Genomic DNA, 20432 nt, shown 5'->3' with positions numbered 1-20432 from the left:
TGGGGGGGAGGAGGGCGCAGTGGAGCGAGGTGGGGTCGGGGCCGCAGGAGAGCAGAGAGCTCCGTGCCTCGGAGGGGGAGGGGAGCAGCTACTTGCACAGAAAAGGGAACGTGATCTCTCTCACTTCATTTCTGCCAGGCCTTGTGCTGCCCCCTCGTCTTATCTTATCTCTGCTAAACGATCGCATTTCCTTTCACTTGGGCGAAATGGGTTCCCGTTTCCCCGGCGTCCACGTGGCCCTTTGTGAGTCAGCAGCCGCCAGGGCTCAGCACCCTGGTTGAGTGGTTCCGGAATTGATGAGCTCCGAGGGAAAGGCTGCCAGCACTTTGTCCCCTGGGAGCGCGGTGAGCAGAGATTTGTTCCCATTGTTCCCGCCCCGCCTCCCTGAATAGGCCGCATTAGCCGGCGCAGCTGACTGGGGCCGGACAAGGGGGTCCCGGCTGGGGTGCTGACCTCGGCGCTTCTCAGCACACCCGCATCCTATGCCGAGCTCACGGGGAAGGCGATGACCCTGACTTGGCGGGTCCTGCAGGATCCAGCACTCAGGACAGCGAGAGAAATCTTTAGATTGTGTTCCGGTGAGCGGGGGAGGCGAAGGGGGCTTCCCGCAGGTTGGTTATAAATTAGAAACAAAAGTATCTCGACCACTAACAAGCTCCGGGGGCCTCCTCTAAAGGCCAGGGGTCCTTGCAGTGGGGAGGGAGCCGCTTTTCACACCACGCTGGCTGTGTCTCACAGCCGTTCGCAGCAGCTGCTGTAGGCGCTATGTAGGTAGGTGCTAGTCCAGAGTTTACTGGGCTCTTTCACTTGCCATTCCGCACGTGCCCCTAACCACGGTTATATGAGAAAAAGAAGACAGTTATTGTTATTCCCATTTTACATATGAATAAACTGAGTCCCTGAAGGGCTGTGTGACTGTGGGGGTCATTACAGACTTCTTGGGCTCCCATAGTCAACAGCAGCCCTTTGGTGTGACAGGTTCATGCCAAAAGTCTCTCCCATGATAATGACAATTTTGAAAAAGTCCTTTCTCTCATTTTTATCACGTAGAACGCATACTTTCAGAGTAGGTGGCTCCTGTGATTTCATGTAATGTTAGTGAAATCCAAGTGAGCATGGGAGTGCTGGGCTGGGGAGGAATGTGCGAGTGTCTGTGAGTGTGCATCAGAAAGACAAATAGAAGCGCTTTCTGTTTATCCAGTGTTTTGTGTTATCTTCTTCCTTTCTGCTCTCCATTTTTCTGGTTTCTAGTTGGGCCCTGCCACAAAGGAACGACACATCTGGCAGATCTGTCAAGCAAAACGGAGGTTTGATGGCTTATCCTTCAGGTATACTCCCTTTTAAGCAACTCCAATTCATGAAAAGTTTCAAATGTGCAAAACAAATAAATCAGGAAGAATATAAACTTTAAAGTGACTACCTATGGGAGTCTTTAAAAAATTCACATTTAAAATTTCAGCAAAAATTCAATGCTCACAGACGCTTACTATCAAAGAATTTGTGTAAGTGAGAATCTATTGGGTGGTAGAAGTTGAGGTATCCAGACTTATCAAAGGAGATGCTCTCAGCCATGACAGTCTGGTGCTATTCTTACACCCTGGAAAGAGGACCCTTTCCCTGCCTCGGGGCCCGTGCTTAGGAGGATTCTACATATCACAAACTCCAAAATATAGAATGTTTTCTGTCTTTCTGTCTAAATCTCTGTCTCCCGCTGTCTCTATCTCTGTCCATCTGTCTTCCTCTAGTTTGATAACCAATTGAATGAAGGGGAATTATAGGAGAGGGTCACTTGGGCTGAAGTGGACCCCCTAGACCAAGGAAGAGGGAGAAAACCACAGCCTCTGTCCTGGGAAACCAGAGAAAGAGGGTCTGATTAATTTACTTGTTTGGGGGTTAGCTTCATTAAATTCACCCTTTTTAAAAGTATTTGGTTTGATGAGTTTTGACAGATGTATGCAGCTGTGAAACCACCGACACAATCAAGACAGAACACTTTCATCACCCAGTCAAATTCCCTTATGTCCCGTTGCAGCTAATCCCCTCTGCCCTTCCTGCTCTGGCAACCACTGATCTGTCTTCTCTCCCCATAGCTCCTCTTTTCAAGAATGTCATAAAGGTGGGACCATGCAGTATGCAGCCTTCTATGCCGGGCTTATCTTACTTAACATAAAATGCTTTTGAGATACATCTAAGTTGTTGCATAGAGTAGTTTTTTTTCTTTTAATTACTGAGTGGTGTTCTATTGTATGGATGTACCACATTTTGTTTTACCGTTTACCAGTTGAAGGAAATTGGGTTGCTTCCAGAAGGCCCGCTTTGTTGACAGTCACTTCAAATCACCCAGAGTAGGTGTATAGCCAGAGACGTTTCCACAAGATAACTATGCTCTTTCCCTTCTCTCTACTCGGGTGATGTAGTTTGGGGAGGTGCTTAGAATTGCCTGGAAATCCTGAGTCGGCAAAATGACACGCAGGGAGGGGAATCTGCTTGCCTCAGCTCCCTGGGAGACCTTGATTGTGTCCATCCGTTTCAGTCCCGAGGGTCTAGTCACCAGTTGGGAGTCCTGGGCCGAGGTCCAGCTTCTGCCCCATCCTGGCTCACAGGCTCACAGGTGGCCGGGCTGACCCAGGGAAGAGCTCACTGCCTTTAGCCTCTGGGATGCAAGGGTGGTGCTTGGGAATAGGTTGCGAGGCCCGGCTAGGAAAGCAGGCCCGTTGGGGGAAGAGCTTCGCTTGGAATTTCTACGTGTTTAGCCAGCTGGTGTATGGGGTGTAAGGGCCTCAGTTTGCTCTCTTGCTCCAGGCCTGCTCCTGCTGGTAGCTGGGGAGGCCGGCTGGGAGCCTCTTCCCACACTCCCGCAAGCAAATGGCACCGGCGGCCCTCTAGCGGTTCAGAGGAATAAATTCTGTGTCTAAAAGCACCTGCTCTGCCCCCAGAGTGTAGCTTGTGTGCTGGGAGGATCTTACCTCATTGTTCCATCTGGTCCCCTGACTGACGGCAGCTGTCAGGCCAGGAGAAAACAACCCGTGCTTGGCAGTCCTCCCCGGCGTCCCCGATCCGCTCCCTCTCCAACCCCCTCACAGTAGCTGTTTCCTCCTCGCCACCTTGAGCCCTGCCACACGCCCCAGCCTCTCCAGATACCTCCCCCTCCTACTCAGTGGGGAAAAGAAAGACCACAGGGCCAGGCTGGCTCGGCCTCCTCCCTGCTCCCTGCACGTTTCTTCCTGTCTCTACCTCAGGGGCCCCTGACATTTTGTTCTGGGTCCTCTATCCTCTTGACTCTCCGACGGATTCACCTTCCCCTCTCTCTCCACATAAATGACTCCCACGTCTACGTCTGCAGATCCACAGGCCCCAGCCGCCGTCGTGTCCTCACCTCCTCCCATCTCCACGCGGTCACAAAATTCTGTCCAGTTTACCTTCTGTGGATTCCTTGAAGCCTCCCTTTCTGCCAGCGCCCCCCCCCCCCGCCCCCCGTGCCTCTGCTCGTGTCCTCAGCATATCCTCCCCCAGGCCTCCAGCCTTCTCTCACTCCTCACGCATCCAGAAGCCTTCCTGTGTTCAAAGTGTTCTTTCTAAACCACAGCTGTGATTGTGTCACTTCCTTGATTTAAACCCTTCTAGTTCATTTCTCAGGTTCGGAGTGTTCTGAACAAAATCCAGATTTCCCAGACCATGACATACGTCCCTGCTGAGGTAGCACCCTGTGTCTTGGGCCTGGGGGTGCAGTTGTGCAGCGTGTGCATGGAGCCATCCAGCCAAGAGGGGGGTGCCCACACGCAGGTGGAGAAGGGGGCATGGGGAGACCCCAGGCTCACAGAGGGGCTCACAGGCCTCAGCTCCCTCCGCTTCCCCAACTGCCTCATCCCCAACTCTAATCCCCTGCACTCACGGTGAATCGCTGATAATTCTTCAAAGGCGGCAGGCTGTTTCCTGCCAGGAGTAACCCTCCCTACCTTTTTTCCCCGTGAGTCTCCTCCTCATCCTTGCTATCAGCTCAGATGTCTCCTGGGGGGAAGTTGGGGGGAGGAGAGGGTCCCCTCTGACGACATCACCTCTTCCCATAAGGCTACACACTCTCTTCCGAGCTCCCGCAACTCTCCATCCTTGACACTACCCCAGTCCTCGGTATCCTCAGTCGTCACTGTCTCTCCACGTTTCTCTTCCTCTTTAGACCTTGAACTCCTTGAGGTCAAAGGCTGTGTCTTGTCCAGGGCAGATGTTTGTGGTTACATGGACGTTTACTGTGCACCTACTAAGCCTGTTCCATCACTGCAGCAGTCCTCAGCCAGAAATGCTAAATGAGAAGTTATAGGTGAGGAAGCTAAAGTTCAGAGGGATGAAGTAACTGGCCCAGTATCACAGAGACACCAGCGACAGAGCCCAGATTCAAACCCGGGCTGCCCATTCTCTTTCTGCTCCACCCACTTCCTTACCAGGCAAGATACCATAGCTTCCAGTTTTGAGCCACAGACAGGGGCCATGAGCCTCCACCTGTGCTGATTCCAGCTGCTACTTTAACCCAGCACTAACCTGTCACTGCTGCTGGCAATGCCCTCTCGCGAAGGGAGCCCCAGCCAGGCAGCCAGGCAGAGCTGGGTTCTTCAAATGTTTTCATCAGCTCTGTGGAGTCGTGGGCTGGCTTGTTTCTGGTGGACAGAGTTTTTTTTTTCCTGCCGTTGTATAAACACTGGTGTAGACTTTCCTGTTTCTAAACAAAAAATGGTTGATATTTTAATAAACTTAAATATGATTTTAAAAATCATCTAAAGCGATGATAGCATGAGATGAAAAGCCCCCGGGGCGCGATTAGCAATTTGGCATTTCCATTTCCGATGGGAATATTAATGGCATTCTAGAAGCAGTGTCATTATGATTAAGACATTGCAACTGTAGGAACTTAGAAGTGTGAACTGCAGCATAGGAATAAATGCCAATATCCCACCAGGGCCAGTTGTGTATGTCAGTTTCATTGGTTCCCCCTTCACAACTAAAGTTCTAACCTCATTGCAAGGAACACCAAGAGGTTTCCTAAGATCAAAGACTATCTGAGCTGCTGGGGATGCTAGAGCATCTAGTCTATTACACTGCCTTACAGAAGAGGAAACTGTGGGCTAGAGAGCATGCATGCTTTGCCCAAGGTCACCAAGTTCATGAGGGGCACAGCCAGGAGTAGGATCCAGGTCTTTCTCCCAAGACCAGCACTCTCTGTCTTATACCATGCTGCCCCTATGTGCCCGTCTCTGAGCTGCAGTTTTCCCCTCTGTAAAATGATGCCTTAGTCAGTTTGGGCTGCTGTAACAAATTACCTTAGACTGGGTAGCCTAAACAGCAAACATTTATTTCTCACAGTTCTGGAGGCTGGGAAGTCCAAGGTCAAGGCATGGGCAGATTTGGTTTCTGGTGAGAGCCCGCTTCCTGGGATGCAGACGGCCATCTTTTTGTGTCCTCACAGGCAGAGAGCAGAAAGGAAGTCTCTGTTCCTGTTCCTGAGGGCTCTGCCCTCACAACCTAATTTTTTGTTTATTTATTTATCTATGTATTTATTTATATTTATTTTGGCTGCACTGGGTCTTAGTTGCGGCACACGGGATCTTCGTTGCGGCATGCGGGATCTTTTTTTAGTTGCGGCATGTGGGATCTTTTTTTAGTTGCGGCATGTGGGCTTCTTAGTTGCCGCATGCGAACTCTTAGTTGCGGCATGCGGGATCTAGTTCCCCGACCAGGAATTGAACCCGGGTCCCCTGCATTGGGAGCACAGAGTCTTACCCACTGGACCACTAGGGAAGTCCCCTGACAGATAATTTTAATAATATGTTAAGCCTTGACCCAAATGAAATCTGAGTAATTTGTATATGCCATAGGTAATTAAACGTTTCTAGGTTTTAACAAGACTTTGTATAACTCTTGGAAAAAGAGCCTGGTGTCTTTGGAGACACACTGATGAGAAACTTTTTCTTTTTTTCAGTTATATATATATTTTCAGATTATTTTCCATTATAGGTTATTATAAGATATTGAATATAGTTCCCTGTGCTATACAGTAAATCCTTATTGCTTCTCTATATTATGGATAGTAGTTTGTATCTGTTAATCCCATACTCCTAATTTATCTCTTCCCCCTTTCTTTCCCCTTTGGTAACCATAAATTTGTTTTCTATGTCTGTCAGTCTGTTCCTGTTTTGTGTATAGATTCATTTGTATTACTTTTTAGACTCCACATATAAGTGATATCATATAATATTTGTCTTTCTCTGCCCGACTTACTTCACTAAGTATAGTATTCTCTAGGTTCATCCATGTTGCTGCAATGGCAATATTTCATTCCTTTTTATGCCAGAGTAATGTTCCATTGTATATATGTACCACATCTTCTTTATCCATTCTGTTGATGGACATCTAAGTTGCTTCCGTGTCTTGGCTATTGTAAATAGTGCTGCTATGAATATTGGGGTGCACGTATCTTTTCAAATTAGAGTTTCTGTCTTTTCCAGCTATAAACCCAGGAGTGGGATTGCTGGGTTTATATCTGGAAAAGTGGGATCATATGGTAGCTCTATTTTTAGTTTTTTAAGGAGCCTCCATATTATTTTCCATAGTGGCTGCACCAATTTACATTCCCACCAACAGTGTAGGAGGGTTCCCTTTTCTCCACACCCTCTCTAGCATCTGTTATTTGTAGGCTTTTTGATGATGGCCATTCTGACCGGTGTGAGGTGATACCTCATTGTCATTTTGATTTGCATTTCTCTAATAATTAGTGACGTTGAGTATCTTTTCATGTGCCTGTTGGCCATCTGTATGCCTTCTTTGGAGAAGTGTCTATTTAGGTCTTCTGCCCATTGTTTGATTAGGTTGTTTGTTTTTTGATATTGAATCTTCATAGCCTAATTACGTCCTAAAGGCCCCACCTCCGAATGTCACCACACTGGGGATTAAGCGTCAATATATGAATTTGCAGGGGGCACACAAATGTTCAGTCCATAGCAAATGGAAATTTAAAATATTTCTTAGATTTCAGGGTTGTGAGGATTAAATGGGATAGTGTATGTGAGTTGCTTTGTAAATTGCAGGTATAACACAAATGCTGGGAGGCAGTGGAGAGGAAAAGCATGCGTTTTAGAGACCCGCCTGGTTGGAATCCTTGCTTCCCACCTGCTTCTTTAAGCCCCAATTCCTATAAAATAGGATGATACCATCTCCTGCATAAAGCTGTTATGAGATTGAAATGAGATATTTCATGTAAATTTATACTTCTCTGTCAAAATATTAACTACTAAATTCTCTGTCAAAGATAAAGAATATTAATTCTCTGTCTTTCATATGCTGCCCACCTTTTGAAGGGAGCACTGAAATTAGGCATTTGGGAATATTGCTAGAAATAGAAGAATGGTGGTTTTAACAGGAATTGGCCCAAATTAAACACATAGAGACTTTCCTTATCCAAGAGAGCCTACCATTTCCCAGGTGTTAGTGAAACCAGCTTAGTGGAGAACAGGCAGAAATGACTTCCCATGAGGTTGACAAGATGTCAAGGGCTGGCTGGCAAAACGAAGGCCTGTTGCTTCAGTGTTCAAAGGACTTGGCTGTGCTATTTACGGGAGCCTTATTTGCTTATGTAAGGAAACCCTCAAGGCTGCCATATTTACAGCCAGAGCAGATTAGCCCCTCAGGGCTGCCGTGTGAAGGGGAAGGGACTGCTAACCCTCTAGTTAGCTTTTCTCCTCCGCTGTAATGAAGGATGGTATCAGAAAGAGATGCTCGACCAGAGTTCACATTTTTTCCAACTTGGTTTTAGGCCCACGGTGTCCTGCTTTCCTGTTCTTACCCCCCCTTTTTTTTTTCTTTTTAACTTTTTAAGGTGGTGCACATGTGCAAAAGCTGCACACAGTACAGAATGGGGTTCCGTCTCCTCTCAGCCCTCCTCTACCCTGACACCCCACCCTCCCTACCAACGGGCAACCACCAATGCCGTATTCTCATCTCTCTCTTCAGGGATGCTTTTCATTCTGTTATTTATCCAATTAAGAAATACTCATTGAGGCCTTTTCCCTGGGAGCGTGGCCCGCGGCGGCTGCTGTCAGTGGGGCGGCTTCCGGTGGGACCGCCCCTCGGCAGGGTCTGCCCAGCCCCCCCACCGAGCGCGCGGCCTGGAGGATGGGAGGAGGGGACTGCCGGGCGGCGAGGGGCGCCCGGAGTCAGGCACCGCAGATCATACTGGTCCCAAGTGTGACATCAATATGCTGGTTTCACTTCTGAGGCAAGAAAATGGCAAGAGACATCTGTGTCATTAAGATTCCTCCAGAAATGAAATATACAGATTACTTTGTAATTGGTAGTGGAACTTCCCCTCGACACTTACATGCCATGGCCTACTACATTGTGAAAATGTACAAATACCGGAAATGTAAAAGTGAGCCTCATGTTAACATCGAAGGGAAGGACACTGACGACTGGCTCTGTGTGGACTTTGGCAGCATGATGATTCATTTGATGCTTCCAGAAACCAGAGAAACCTATGAATTAGAGAAATTATGGACCCTACGTTCTTATGATGACCAGTTAGCTCAGATAGCACCTGAGACCTTACCTGAAGACTTCATCCTTGGAATAGAAGATGACACTTCATCTCTGGCTCCTGTGGGGTTTAAATGTGAATAAAATGATATGAACTGCTTTAGTCAAACAAAAAAAAAAAAAAAAAGAAAAGAAATCCTCATTGAGTGCCTGTTCTAGGTATTGGGGATAGAGCAGTGACTAAAAAAGAAGTCGAAAATTCTGTCCTTAAAGAGCTTACGTTCAGATGGTACTTCCATTTACCTTTGTATGCGCATTCTATGCTTTTATACCATGTCCACCCCTGCTTCAGTACATCAATCATTGTCTGTTTTACACACTTTTCTGTACCTTGCTTTTTTCACTTAATCCTGCTTCTAGGAGGTTAATAATAAAGGCCACGTTTAAATCTAGCCCAGAGGCCTTTTTGTTTGGATCAGCCTTGGCCAGAAGAAAGGTAAAGCCCGCAAATGACTCCTGGCCAGACAGGTAGGAGGGAAGGGCTGGCATTGCAGTCTTTTGTGGGACAGCCTTGGTAACCAGGTCCAGATTCCCACAGGAGAGTTAATGTTGGATTAATCAGGGCTTTTTATGTTCTCAGTGTCAAAAATCCAACTCAAACTGGCTTAAACAAAAAAGGGGATCTATTGGCTCTCAAAGGTGGTAAGGCCTCAGGGGCAGCTCCCAGAGCAGGAAGAGGACAAAAGAACCAGCTCAAGAGTCCAAGGTTATGTCCAACTTTCCGTCTGTCCCCCTTTGCTGCGTGTCTGGTTCAGTGGGCATGTTGGCCTCCATCTGTCCTCAGGAAGCAGCCACTTTGCATCTTGGGGGGGAACAAAAGTGCTACAGGTCAAGCAAGGACACCCATTGTCCAGGACAGGGTCACACGCTTACCTTTTTGTCCAGGGGGATGGTGTCTGTTACCAGGAGAAAGGGCATGGGAACATTCTCCAAACAGATAGCAACAGTTCCTAAGCCCTGCTTGATGGGCTTCTGCAGTCACTCTTCAGGGCAGTATCCTTGCCAGTCTGATGTTTCTTGGGCCAAATGGCATGCCTAAAACTTAAGTTAGAATGGAAATTTCCAGAGCTATTTTAGAGAGCTTTATACAACTTTTGTTTTGCTGCACTGACAAATCGTTCTTTCACTGATTCATTCATTCATCCAACATTAGTAAGCACTTACCATATGCCAGGTGCTGTTCTGGGCTTCTGAAGATACCTTGATGCATGAAAGATACCTGCTCCCTGGTCTGGAAAAAGACTCAGTCCCTGCCCTGAAAGCGTGAGGAAAGGAAGTGGGCAAGGGGCTTCTGAGATGGTTACCCGACACAGGCTGTGTACAGCAGGTTGTGTACAGATGCTGCGGGAAGGGGGGCGCAGCTTACTCTACCTGGGGGAGACTTCAGAGAAGAGGGGCGCACACAAGCAGAGCCTCTGTGGGGTGAGGGGGTGGCTTAAGATATTTATTAGGACCTTTGGGAGACAATAAATAGAAAGCAAATTTAGCTAACTCCAGTTTAAAAGAAAAAAAAAAAAGCGTCATACGATTATAGTGGCATTCTGGAAATCCCGGAATCAAGACCTGGAGAACCAAAGGCAACCCAGGCAGCAGCGCTCTCTCTGCGTCTCTTGTCTTTACTTCTCTCTGTCTTTATTTGTCTGTCTGTCTCTCTCTCTCCCAACCACCCCTCCCCACAGGCCCGCTTTCCCTCCTCTCAGTCCACATGTGGGAGCGTGGCAGGTGGAGGGAAAGGGTGAAGGCTGTCTGGGTGGGAGAATAGAATGGGGAGGTAGACGAAGGCTAATGGAAAAGCCTAGAGTTCCACGTCGGGACTGGAACCTCATGGAGGCCAGGCCAGGCACGTGAGACTTCCCAGGAAGCAGAGGGAGGTCAGCTATGGCAAAGGGAGGGCCAGTTATTCCAAAGGAGCAAGAAGGGAAGATGCCTGACTTCCAAGAGGGAGGATTCCTGCCAGAGGGGCCACCTGGCAGAAGAAATGTCTCAGAGAGCTAAGGGAGGAGGACGACCTTACAGCAGAAGGATAAAAAGAGCAGAACGCCTGCGTCCCTCTCCAGAGTGTGCACTAGTCACAGGCCAGTGAGTCTTGCTCAGAATGAAGTGCAACAGAAAAGAAGAAGAAAGTCCTTTCCATATGAGTTTTACACCCACACAGCCTTGTTCTCGCAGAAGCCCCAGGCCCCGTGGGCACTGGAGTCAAAGGTTAATGGGAAGAGTTTCTTAAGTGGTCCCTCAGCGCTGCCATGTGGGAGTGACCTCACCATCGTCACAGTCCCAGCTCCCAGGTGGGTGCAAACCGTGTGCACAGCAATGTTTAGTGACAAAGAAAGAAACTTGCCTCTTCTCTGGATGCAATAAGCCAGTGGCCTGCAGAAGGACATGATGGGAGGGTACACCTCTGAGGTCCCTTCCACGGGGATGTCACCAATCCCTCAATTTGTTTACTTGTGGCCTGGACTCTGGAATCACTAACATCACACACACACTTCAGCCCTTACTAGATGATTTTCTGTGTGGGCAGAGCAAACCCACAAGTTCACGAAGTCCGGAATACTCCCAGCAGCCACTGCTGCTATCCATTCCTCCTTGAATGTTGGGGCAGGAAAAATGCTTCTCCACCCTCCAGATTATTCCAATCTTAAAGGTCAACTGGGTGTTCATACTATATTTTATTTATATATTAAGTGGTTTTGTTTTTGCTTTGCAAGTGTGCCTCCCATCTCTATTTGACTGGAGCATGGATTGGGTAGCATGGGGCAGAAGGGGTGGGATGTAAGACCGCCCATTTCAAGAGGCTCTGAAACTATCCCACTCTCCCTTGTGGTGTGTATCCGGATGGGTGGTCTCATTTTATTTTTTCTAAATGTTCCACTCACTTCCCCCCATCCTACCTCATCCCTTTGGCCCAGGGCAACCAAGTTTCTGATAATATAAGAAAGATGGTGCATCTAGAAATAGAAGGCTGTGGGACTGGGGAGCCTTTAAAATAAGATTTGTTCAGTACACATGTTCGGTTATTCCTTTCTTCAAGGCTGGGCTTTGAAGGGCAACGCTGACACCTGGAGTCCAGCTCTCCAGACCACGTGTGCAGGGACAAATCGGACAAATCAGACAAACTCAGCAGTTACGGAAGGTCATTTCTGAGCACCTGGAAGAGGGATCTGGGTTCAGATCCAGCTAAAAATGACAGTTTGTATTTCCTGAGCCCAGACTGTGAGCTAAGTACTTTTCATTGATCATGTCATCTAATCCTTGCACACTGAACCTGATAAATGGGGGTTATTACCCCATGTAATAGAAGAGCAAGCTGATGTCAGAGCAATTTACAATTCACCCAAAGTCACACACTTTGTAAGTGACAAAGCCAGAATTACACATCCAAGCAGTTTGAATTCAGAACCAACAATTCACGTGGTCTTACCACTTAGCTGTGTGTTTGGGGAAAATAACTTGACTAAGCTTCAATTTCCTTATCTAAAAATATAATAACAGTACCTACATTCAGTGTTATTGAGAACATTCCATGGGATAAAGAGTTTAGAGCAGCCAGCACACAGGGACCAATGAGTGGCAGCAGTTATTATGTGATGATTTGTAAGGGACAAGCATCCCAGATCCACACCGGATAGTTTCCTTGAACCCTGTGCTGGCATCCAGGGCTGTGTTGTCCTCAGCCCTCAGATCTCTCCAGGGGAGGGTGGCTCGGGATGGACCTTGACCCACAAAGCCTCCAACAGTGAGAAGAAGGTCCTCATTGGGTGCAGCGTAAAGCCCCTAGTTCAGCCGGGTGATGGGATGCGCCTGCCTCTGGCTCTTCCCAGCCAAGCCCCACTGGGCTCAGAGGGGACCCCCCTGCCCAGCACTCAGAAGGACCCTCTTGGGCTGGCCTGTGAGCTGCTGGCAGTGGGTGGTGGGTGGTCCCTCTAGCTAGAATGCTCCTGAGAACAGATGGGGCTCTCCGAGCTGTTTGAAGGTGGCAGCTTGATGTATACTAACTGGCAAACTGCTCATCGTGTAGAGGCGGCCCGGAAGGAGGCCTGCAGTTGTGAGTGGGCGAAGGGGACCACAGAGGGAAGTTGGCAAGTGCAAGGCACCGTGTAGGCGGAGGCAAGGGCAGAACCGTGGGCGTGCGTGCTCAGGAGGTGAGGAGGTGAAACAGCTCGGCTCAGAGCCCGATTGGCCCTGACTCCTCACCAAGAGAAGCATGTTGGTTAACATTTGCTTAACTGGTCTCATAGAAACAGCGTTGTGGGAGCCTGGAATCAGAGTGTGGTGCTGCAAGAGGCCTTGCAGCTCTCCTGGTGCAATTTGCAGACGGGAGAACGAGGTGGGGGAGACTTGTCTGAGTTGCATGCACAGTAGTAACCTGTCTTCATCCTGGTCGTTGGCTAAAGGCAGTCTCCTCATAAATAAATCCAAGTATTTAGACTTTATTTTGCTTCTTTTTTTAAGTTTTAAAAGTGTGATGATCAATGCAAAAGAAGTTTTGAAAGAAAAGAAAAAAAATCATCCAATACCCTAATTATGATCATTTTGTGCATTCATTTTCAGGCCTTTAAAATGTATATTTTTATGCAGTTGCAATCATAGAGGAGAGAAAATTCTGTCATCTCATTCAATAGCATAATATTTTCTCATGCTACAGTCTTCAGAATTGTCACCCAAAAAAATACCCCATAGTTGAACAGTAAATTAATGTTCAACGACAGAGTTGAACCCATGAAATGTGATTGGTCCGAATTTAGTTATGACTTCTCAATGACAACTTCATGTCTGTCTGGTATCCCTTCTGTCCTATCGGGACAGATCATATTTTACAAAAAGATCATTTGTAGCCAAAATGAGAAATAGGAATGGGAAGGAAACTGCCTGGCTTTGCCTGGAGCCCCAGACATCATCCACGTTTGTGTTCTGTTAGAACAATCGTTCTCATCTCTGGTGCCCATTAGAATCACTTGGGGAAATTTTTAAAAACATTAATGCCTAGACCCTGTGCCCAGAGATTCTGATTTCATTGTCCTGGGATGGAACCCAGGCAGAAGTACTTTTTTCAAAGCTTTCCAGGATCCTAATGTGTGGCCAAGATGGAGAACCACCGGTGTAACAGGCTGAATCCTTAGAAAGATCCAGGATCTTTCCTGGATCCTGGACAAGGATCAGATTAATTAGAGGACAAGGGTACACACAGAGGACAAGGGCAGATTAATTAGAGGACAAGGGTATACATAGAGGACAAGGGCAGATTAATTAGAGGACAAGGGTACACACAGAGGACAAGGGCAGATTAATTAGAGGACAAGGGTACACATAGAGGACAAGGGCAGATTAATTAGAGGACAAGGGTACACATAGAGGACAAGGGCAGATTAATTAGAGGACAAGGGTACACAGAGGACAAGGGCAGATTAATTCGAATTCTGTCCTATAATAGAGACTTCTGTCATCTGCAGAGTGTGACAGCTGCCATTCGCAAAACATGCTAAAAATTGTTTGGCAGGATGTGGCTGAGAATACTGGGAGGGTTGTTTAACGTGCAGGGAATTAAGGTGATTAGAGGGAGGTCTGGGAGTGTGTTTTGAAAGGGGGGAGGGTGTGACATAGAAGATTTCTTCCTGCCCATAAGAGGGCTTCGATGGCTTTCTGATTCTGAGGCTCAACGATAATTAAGAGACCTGGGTGGAATTGTCCAGGGAACTATGTGTGCAGCGAGCGCCCATCTCAGCTGGGCCTGTGGCGGACGCCCCTGGGTGTCCCTCACGGCCCTCGTGAACTAGAGGCTTCCAGACCAGAACCTGTGGGAAATTTCCAGGTTCTTGGCACAGGAATCTCTGGCCAGCAAATGTTTGTCTATTGTCAGTGAGCAGGGAATGGCAGTCACTTCTACCTCTTCCATCTCTCTTTGGCTCAGTTTTTAATAATTGTCTCAAAAGTTTTTCTTCCCTCTGGTTTGGAAGCTTTGCCAAGACTGATTTGGCACATTCAAGTTTACTAGTTGACACTGTGTGCTCTGCGGTTTCCCTGATGTTCTGTGTCTGTGTCTTCTTGAGGCTGCCCGTCACCCTCGAGGGACTGGAGAAGGGAGAGGAAATCAATTCAATTCAGCAAACGCTGTCTGACGGTCTGCTCTGCCAGGAACAGTGATTGGCAGAGTCATGTAGATCAGGGGTCCCCAACCCGAGGGCCGTGGACCGCTACCGGGCCGCAGCCTGTTAGGAACCGGGCTCACAGCAGGATGTGAGCGGCGGCTAGTGAGCCAAGCTTCATCTGCCTCTTGCCATAGCTCCCCATCGTTGGCATTACCGCCTGAACCATCCCCCCGCCCAAACACCCACCCTCCGCCCCATCCATGGAAAAATTATCTTCCATGAAACCAGTCCCTGGTGCCGAAAAGGTTGGGGACCACTGATGTAGATGATGAGGCAAAATCCTTGCCCTTCCCACCTAAATTGCGTGTCAGGCTGCGATAAGCCTCTGCTAGGCACAGAGCTTTGGGAGCACATAGGAGAAGACAATTCATTCTGTCCAAGGGCTCAGGACTCTCTGCACTGAGGAGGGGTATTTGAGCTGTACTTAGAATGAAGATGTTCCAGAATCTATCACTGTGTAACAAACTACTCATAACATAGTGGCTTCAAACAACAATTGACTACACTCTCTCATTGTTCTGTGGTTGGCTGGGCTCCCTGGGAGGTGTTCACTTGGGTTCTCCCATGGGGTTGCGGTCAGGTTGCAGCTGGGGCTGGAGTCATCCACAGGCTTGATTGGGCTCGGTATCCAAAATGGCATCATCACTCACATGTCTGGCACCTCGCCTGGGATGGCTGGAGCAGCCTGGGTTGTACATGGTTTCTCCAACTTGGCTAGCTGGGCTTCCTCACAGCATGGAAAACTCAGGGTAGTCAAACTTCTTACATGGTAGCTGACTTCCCTCAGAGCATAATTCCACGAGACCAAGAGGGAACTCGCAAGGCTTTTTATGACCTAACCTTGGGAGTTAGGCAACGTCACTTCTACTGTATTCTGTTGAGCAGGCCAGATCCGAGTGGGCAGGGATTACACAAGGGCATGATGACCAGGAAACATGGTTCACTGGGGAGGCTCTTTGGAGTCCAGCTGCCACTGAGGATTTCTTCCTCCCTTCCCTCCTTCCTTCCTTCCTTCCCACGCCGCTCGTCTTGTGGGATCTTAGTTCCCTGACCAGGGATCAAACCCGGGCCCCATGAGTCAAAGGATAGAGTCCTAACCACTGGACTGCCAGGGAATTCCCAAGGACAGGATTTCAACATCCAGATCCAAGATGGGAGAAGGGAAGTGTCCTTGGCAGAAGAGGTCTCATGAGTAGGGCACAGGTATGTGTGGAGAACAAAAAGTGGTTTTAGTTTTGATCATTTAAAGATCTAAACAGGATAAGACTAGAAAAGTAAGTGGAGGTCAGATCACCTGATACTGGAAAAGCAAGGGGTTCACCTTCTTTAAACCATATCATAGAAATTTCAAACATACACAAAATTAGAGAGACTAACACATGAACATTCAAATACTCTCACCCAGATTTAATCATCCCTAAAATTTTGTCACAGTTGCTTCATTGATTCTTTTTCTGTTATTGCTGAAATACTTTAAAACAAATCCCAGACCTCCTATCATTTCACCCTTTTACATCTACAAACCTGTCTTTTTCAATATTGCTTATATCATCGCAATGAAATTACACACCTAATAAATAGTCATTCGCTCCACTCCATAATCAAGTTTCCCCAGTTGTGTAAAAAACGATTTGTCCAATTCGAGATCCAGGGCATCCATGTGCTGCATTTGGTTCATATGTCTTTAATGTCTCTTAATCTGAAACAGTCCCTCCTCCTCCTCTTTTCATTCTTGAAAAATGAAATGAGCCAATTGGTCGGCCGAACGAATGACATTGGCGTTTGTCTTGTTGCTTCCTCACAGTGTCACTTGTTTCTCTATCCCTTGAAATTTCTTTAACTAGAGATTAATTTGAAAGGCTTGATTAAGATCAGTTTTGGGGGGACAAGCACCATCTATGGCTGTACTTTGTGCTTCACGTGGCAGGCGTGGGTCTCAGTCTTGGCTACTCATTACAATCTGTTGGAGCACTTATTTAAAAAGCTCTCTTCCTAGGCTGCACCCCAGACCTTTTAAATCATGAGTGGTGGGGATGGACCCCCAGGCATCAGTACTTGTTAAAGCTCCTCAGGTGATTCCAATGTGTGCCATCCACTACTGTTTCATCTCCTCAGGAGGCCCATTCGTTGGTTTTCCCATCCTTAGTGATCTCGCTAAGACCAAACAGTGGGCTCAGGTGGTGGCATCCACACCGCTCCCGGGGCAGTTCCCGTTAACATACCAATCTGATCGGTTCATCCACTGAACCATATAGGATTGCAAAAAGATGGTTTTTCTAATTCTGCATTCTGGTCACATTTTCAAATGCGAATTCTTCTATAAAAAAGAACTTTCTCTTATTCACCTGGGCTATTTGGTTAACCCCAAAATACAGTCCACCCAGGCAAGGCAAGATAAATGGTTCATCTTAACCAGGAAAAATGAGCACATCTTTTTCTGAGACCATTTGAGGGAGATGAGGGTTGAAAATGCAAACATTCTAGGAGGTGAAGATCAGAAGAGAGGAAGGGGAGTTCACATTATAACCTGAGGTCAGATCAATCTCAGCAAGTGAGGGAAGCAGAAAAAGAATGTCTGGCGTCCCTGCAGTTGGGAGTGTGGCAGCAGTTAATTATCGAGGAAAGAAGTGCTGAGTGGCCGAGGGTCCAGCTGGGATTAGAGTGTGAATTTGTGTTGGAACCGGTGCTGGTGAATTTCTCCAGCAACGTTCAGCAGCAGATGAGCCCTGACCCGGTCTGGCCAGGTCTGGCATTGGGCAGGCAGGGTAGGAACTAAAGGAGAAGCGGGTGAGGGAATCGGGGTGCAGGCAAGCCCATCGCTACAGGAGCCTCTCTGCTCATATGTGTGGTTCCCCTGCCTGCACCCCTCATTTCCTGGCCACCTCCTGCTTATCCCTCGGGCCTCATGTATACGCTGCCCCCTCCAGAAGCCATGTGACCTTCCAGCTGAGAAAGCCGGGTCTGACTGAGTTGACACTTTTCTGGGCCCCCAGAGACCCCGACGCCGCCCCGACCACAGCCCTTATCAGCAGCACTGCCATCGTTTGTTTAGTTGTGTCCCTCGATAGACTGTGTATTCTGGCTGTGGCCCGTGGAGACACACGGGGGCTGTGTAGGGAGGAAGCAGTGGAGAGAAGGCAGTGGTAACAGAAAGGACTACGTGTAAACCCCCAAACGTCATTACTGATCTCGGTAACTGAGGGGACATCACACACAGAAACCCAGGCTCTCACACTGTAAAACATGGGTCGGATTGTGCCAGCCACTGCAGGACTTTCCAACGCGCTTGGAATGAAACCCACCTATGTTCTGAGTGTTCGTGTCCCCGCCCCAGAATTCGTAAGTTGAAATCCTAATGCCCAATGGGACGGATTAGGAGGCGGGGCCTTTGAGAGGTGCTTAGGTGGAGCCCTCATGGCGGGATTACGCTTCTTATAAAAGAGACCCCACAGAGCTCCCTGGCCCCTTCCGCCACGTGAGGAGACAATGAGAGGTCTGCGACCTAGCAGACGGCTCGCACCCGACCACGCTGGCACCCGGATCCGGACTTCCAGCCTCCAGAACTGTATGCAATAGATTTCTGTTGTTTATAAGCCCCGCAGTCTGTGGTGTTTTGTTACAGCAGCCCTAATCGACTGAGACAAAGCCTCAGTCCTCAGCACAGGTCCGCGGGAGTCTGTAGGACATGCCGCCGCTCCCGCCTCACTCGCTCTGCTCCAGCAGCCGTGGTGCTCGGCTGTGTCTCCATCACCCCATGCACGAGCCCACCGCAGAGCTTGGCACTCGCTGTTCCCTCTGCCTGGAGCCTTCTTCCCGCAGATCTCAGCCTGTCTCCCTCACTCTGTCCATCAGGTCCCTGCTCCGACGTATTCTGAGGGAAGCCTGCCTCACCATCCCAGCTCTCTACCCTTCTGCTGCTTCCTTCCTCCTCACAGACTTACCATCACTTGGCACCGATTTACAGGCTCAGTTGCTATTTGTTTACTGTCTCCCCTGCTAAGAACATAATTGCCATGGCTGTGGGGATTGGTTCTTGTTCACCGTTATGTTCCCACACCTAGAACTGCCCCTGATTTAAGGTAGATGTCCAAAATGTATCTGTTGGATGTATGTGTATACACCTAGTGCCTCGGTAAGGCAAAGAAAAATTGAACTAGGAATGGAGTGCATGCTTGCCTGTGTCTACTGCACGCCTAGGCCCCCACGGAATGAAGCACTCAGCCCCAAACAGAGAGGCAAGGCCAGGGCTAGAAGCAGCACCGACCATCCTCAGCACAGAGAACAGGGCCAGGGGCACGTCGTGGATGAACTGGAAAAACAAGAGGCATGAAACTGAGTGAGAGCCACGTGAAGTGGCTATTGCCCCAGGAACGTCAACTCGATGCACCCCTTCAGCGAGCACGCATGGAGCCCTGCTGTGGTCTAGGCACTCAGCGGAACACAGAGACACCCAGAGGAAGAAGAAGAAGAAGCCCTCACCTCAAGTAGCCCACAGAATAGATGCGCCCAGAGAAATCAGCAAGTACAACAAGGTGTGACTTGTGCTGGAGGCCATAGATGCAGCGGTTAGGATGAGGGATTTGGAGCCTGACAGAAGAGACTCGGGTTCTGGCTCTGCCACTAACCAGCACAGCGATCGCAAGCAAATCACTATGCCTTGGTTTCCCTATCTGTACGATGGAGATAATAATAATGCTTATCTTATAGGATTGTGGCGATTAAATGAATGTGCCTATGTGTGTGTATGTGTTTGTATATGCACACACACACACACACACACACATATAAAATGTGTGTGTATATATATTTTTTTCCTAGAACTGTGTTTGGCGCATCACAAATACTCTGTAAGTAGTGGCTGGTTATTATTATTATGAGATGTGTACATGGAGTTGGGGGTGGGCGGGGGCAGAGAGGGCTTGCAGAGCGGGGCCTGGAGCTGAAACATTAGAGGTGAGTAACCTGGCCACCCAGGGGAGAAGGGCCGTGTGAGGGCAGCGGTCACGGGGCTTCCAGAGCACTTGCTCGTATGTAGAACATCAGTTCGGCAGAGACAGGGCTGTGACAAAATGTTACTGGCGGGATCAGAAGGTCTGGCCAGAAACAGAGGGCAGGACTCGGGGATGGCCTCAGGGAGGCCTCCCATTCCTGGGGTCCTGACCACAGCTTCCAGCCTGTCCAGGGAAGTGACCACAGGATGGCTCCATGTCCCCAGAATAAGCCAGGGCCATTTACAAGCTGATTGTGGGTTGTTTAAAGAAAGCAAAGCAGTTTGCCAGAGCTGGAGGAGACGTTAATTTTGTTATGTGGGCCGCTGCATGAGTCATCCAGGAACAAAGCAAGAGATGTAAATGCACTTCGCACAGCCCTCGGTGTGTCATTTTGTGCCTGCCCAGGCCTGGTCATTACTTCAGGCATATCTGAGGATCTCCTTTTGTGGTAAGGTCCAGTGCTGGAGAAACTGAAGCTTAGACCTCCTGGATCCATGCCAAACCTCAGCCTGCTTTGCGAGCCCAAAAATGGGTGGGGAAAAAACACCTGGCTCCTCCCACTCAGTGGTGGGATTTTGTAAACAGCCAATGTCCCCACCTTGGCTGTGCTCCTTCTCATATGACCTTGGGCACGTCCCATGGCTCCTCAGCTCATCAGATTTCTCATCTGAAAACGGGGTGCAGGCTCTCTAATCAGGGATGTGGTGAGGATGAAATG

The 20432-nt window shown here is 48.5% G+C and overlaps 1 protein-coding gene and 1 pseudogene across 5 annotated transcripts in view; both read left to right on the top strand.

Moving 5' to 3' along the window:
- The window catches only part of TBCCD1 (TBCC domain containing 1), a 105741-nt gene that overhangs the window by 41654 nt on the left and 43655 nt on the right, over nucleotides 1-20432 (top strand). The window contains exon 10 of one of the 4 annotated variants that reach the window (XM_082461463.1): nucleotides 139-1328. The exons of 2 other annotated variants lie outside the window; for them this stretch is intronic. The gene's annotated coding sequence lies outside the window, so the exon portion shown is untranslated. Of the gene's footprint in view, nucleotides 1-29; nucleotides 1329-20432 lie in introns of all 4 variants that reach the window. One more of the 4 variants, XM_082461466.1, reaches the window with a different exon arrangement.
- Nucleotides 5626-17502, top strand: LOC309660638 (mitochondrial assembly of ribosomal large subunit protein 1 pseudogene; annotated as a pseudogene). The gene has a single exon. The product of its transcript is annotated as a mitochondrial assembly of ribosomal large subunit protein 1 pseudogene (transcript).

The sequence above is a fragment of the Balaenoptera physalus genome (assembly GCF_965194825.1).
Source record: "Balaenoptera physalus genome assembly, chromosome: 4".
NCBI classification, from domain to species: domain Eukaryota; kingdom Metazoa; phylum Chordata; class Mammalia; order Artiodactyla; family Balaenopteridae; genus Balaenoptera; species Balaenoptera physalus.
Note: the sequence above shows the minus strand (reverse complement) of the source record. Positions and strands in the feature narration are given on the sequence as shown.